We start from the raw sequence: 3,751 nt of genomic DNA, 5'->3' as shown, positions 1-3,751 counted from the left end.
AGTGGTTGTGTTTGTCGGCCATTTAATTTGTTCACCCTGTTCCAAACCTTATTCTCATCCTTGTAAGAGTTGATGCTACATATGTATTTTTCCCAACTGTCTCGCTTAGCACGTCGACGTGTTCGCCTGCCCTGTGATTTTGCCTGCTTGAAATTAACGAGATTCTCCGCAGTTGGAGAGTTACGAAGCAGGTGCCAAGCCTTATTTTGTTTTTTCCTTGCCTCTCTACATTCGTCGTTCCACCAAGGTATGCGACGCTTATTAGCAAGTCCGTTAGTTTGTTTTATGCATTATTCAGCGGCGTCAATTATAAAACCTGTCAAATATGCCACAGCATCGTCTATATTAAAAGAAACTAAAGCATCCCACTGTAAGTACGTAATCTTTTTAAACAGTTCCCAGTTCGACGAGTCGGTTTTCCATCGAGGAACCTGTGGAGGGCAGCCAGCTTGTTTTGATAGATTTAAAACAATAGGGAAGTGGGCACTTCCGTAAGGGTTTTTTATGACCTTTCAGTCAAGGTATAACATTAGAGTTGGAGAGGCTATGGTTAGGTCTATTGATGAGTATGATTTATGTGTGGCGCTATAGAAGGTGGGCTCTTTTTTATTCAGCAGAACCGCACCAGAACATAAAAGGAAGTCTTCTACAGTACGCCCTCTTGCATCGCAGCGCGAGTCGCCCCGCAGCATATTATGGGCGTTTAGGTCACCTGTTAATATGAATGGCTCAGGGAGCTGATTGACAAGCGTATGAAGTTCCGTAAGCGCCAAACGATGTTCGGGTGGTACGTACAGTGAACAGACTGTCACCCACCTGTCAAACAGTATTGCCTTAACAGCTACTGCCTCTAGATTTGTTTGAAGGTGGAGGTGTTGGCAAGCAACTGACTTCTGAGCTATAATGGCCACGCCGCCAGACGCGGTGTGGCCATCATTGCGATCTTTGCGAAATAATGTATAGTGTGTTAGAAGATTTGTATTAGATGTTTTTAAGCGTGTTTCCTGAACACAGAACAGCCTAGGATTAAATTCTTGTATTATTTCTTTGATGTCGTCTAAGTTGTTTAGAATGCCACGGGCATTCCATTGAATAATTTGTACCGCCATCTTGTTGAAGAGAGGAAAGTTCTGTGTTCAGTTGTGTAGTTTCTTAAGTAACAGGACCGTCGTTTGGCCCCGTTATGGGTTTTTTTGTTTGTTTTAGCGCGCTCGAGAGAGCCACGCCGGTTTGTGGGCACCAATGGTGCCGGTGTTGTGTCCATTGCCTCCTGGGAGGCACTGGATGCCCGCACGTGCGGGCTGCTAGTTCGTCTTTCAGACCTCGCCTGGTGGGGCGTGGTTTTTGTTTTTTTTAATTAAATGTATTTAAGGAGAGGTTGGTGCCTATATGTGGCGCCGGCTACTCCTCTTCTCTTGCATGATAGTTGTCCTCAGAATGTTGTCAAAACTCATATAACTCACAAAACTCACAAAACACATGTACGAACGTTCACGTAGAACATCCTAACTGAAATATAAATAAATGTTCGCACTACAAAAGAGTTCACATAACATAAATACTCACAAAACTGAAGTGTTTACACACAACACATGAGTTCACAAAGCATAAATGTTCTCAAAACCAAGTTCACAAAGATGATGTTGGGCACTTGCGAATTAGGTCCCTCTTGAATGCCGTGCTCTAATTACAACAGTCTTGTGCGCAGACACAAATGCCACATGAACACGAAGACACAGTAAACATGTAATCAAGAGTGCCTGCTAATAATAACAATACCAGCAATAACTAATATCCGACTCAGTATTCTTGTGATATTTTTGATTCCTGCAAAAATTGTACCAAGGCGCGCGCGGCGATGTTTTGTTGTTTTTCTGTAGGCCATGGACCCAAAATTTTTCCTATGGATAGTGGTCGTCTGTCCAAGCCACGTAGTTTTTCTGAAAGCTTCTTACGGGAAGTGTCATGTTTTTTACAGCGTAGAAAAAGGTGTTCTATGTCTTCTTCAGCCTCTCCACATGAGCATGTAGCACTATTAGTTTTTCTTATCCTATACAGGAAGCTTTTAGTATAGGCAGTGCCTACACGAAGCCTATGTACTGTTGTTTCAACCGATCGGTTAATTTTAAACGGAATATTGAATTCTATTCCGGGATCAATATTACATAATCGAGAGTTCTGCGCATCATTTATGAACCAAGTTTCCTTGGACAATTTACCGCATAGTTTGTTCAATAAACAACGCGCGTCACTCATTGTTAGAGGAACTAGTGATAATTCATTCTTTTGATGAGCCTCACGAGCCATTTGATCAGCCGTTACATTTCCTATGATTTCACAGTGACTTGGAATCCACTGGAAAGCTATGTCATGTTGCAGATCTTTCGCTGTGGCATATGTCTTCTGTATTTCATATGCCAATGTGCTGTTTCTTTTTCCTAAGCTGATTTCATTTAGGCTCAGCAATGAGGGTTGCGAATCACTCAGAATTACCCAGCGAAGAGGTCCTGAATGCTGACATATGTAACGTAAAGCAGAAAGTATTGCGTAAAGTTCTGCCGTTGTGGACGTTGTAAATTGGCAAAGCTTATAAGATTTTTTCTCTTGGTATGTAGGTATATAATACGCTGATGTAGAGCTTTGTTTCCAGCATGATCCATCGGTATATACGTGAATGCGATCTACGTAGTTAGTGTAAAGATGTGATAAAGTTAATTGCTTTATCGCAACTACGGGCATATCACATTTACGACCTACTCCAGGAATTGAAGTGACTATTTCTGGAATTGTAAGTCGCCATGGGGGATGAGTTGCGCATGCAGGCCAGTATTCGTAAGCAGGTAGTAAGTTTTTGCACCGCCGTATTTCATCATGTATGCGTGCACCGGTTCTACCTTGAAGGTTTTGGCATAATGGATGATTAGCGTGTTGTGTTGCTAAACGAAAAAAGTGACAAGTTTCCGTAAATCTTAGTGCATGAAAAGTTGGTTGGCGGGACTCAGCAATTACCAAAGCACTGGCAGATGCACGGGGAACACCAAGACATATGCGAAGGCTTCTGGCCATTAATCTTTGAATGGTTTCCTCTAGATTACGGGATATTCCATGTAGTACAGGAGCAGAGTATGCTATTCTTTGTCTAATGATCGCCGAGTGAATGCGTAATAAAGAAGAGGTTGAACTACCCCATCTCACTCCAACAAATCAACGAAGAATGTTGATTAGGGAGTTGACTTTCTCCTCTAATGCTTTTATTTGGGGAGCCCATGATAACCGTCTGTCTATAATAATACCTAAGAACTTGTGTTGTCGCACAAGTTGCAAACGCTGAGAGTCTAGCACAAGTTGGAATCTCTTGAGGCACTTCCTTGTAAAAGGAAGTACAGCAGTTTTCTCAAGTGAAATAATCATACCTCTACTTTTCAAAAAAATCATTAATCACTGTTAGGCCAGCTTGTAACGTTTGCTGAACGGCTTGAGTACTCGTGTCAGAAGTCCATATGCACAAGTCGTCTGCATATAGTGAATAATTCAAGGTAGCAGGCAAGATATGGGGTAATTCAGCCATAACACAGTTAAATAAAAATGGACTGAGTATACTACCTTGTGGAACGCCTTGATTCACTTTATGCTCTGTGCTTTTGCCATCAGCAGTTTCAATATAGATTTTCCTGTCTCTTAAGAATTCCGCAATCCATCTCAGTGTTCGGCCAACTATGCCCAACTTAATTAACCCATGCAGTACGTGAGT

Source organism: Dermacentor silvarum, chromosome 5 (genome assembly GCF_013339745.2).
Source record: "Dermacentor silvarum isolate Dsil-2018 chromosome 5, BIME_Dsil_1.4, whole genome shotgun sequence".
Taxonomy (NCBI): Eukaryota; Metazoa; Arthropoda; class Arachnida; order Ixodida; family Ixodidae; genus Dermacentor; species Dermacentor silvarum.
The sequence above is the reverse complement of the archived record's forward strand: the minus strand, read 5'-3'. Positions refer to the sequence as shown.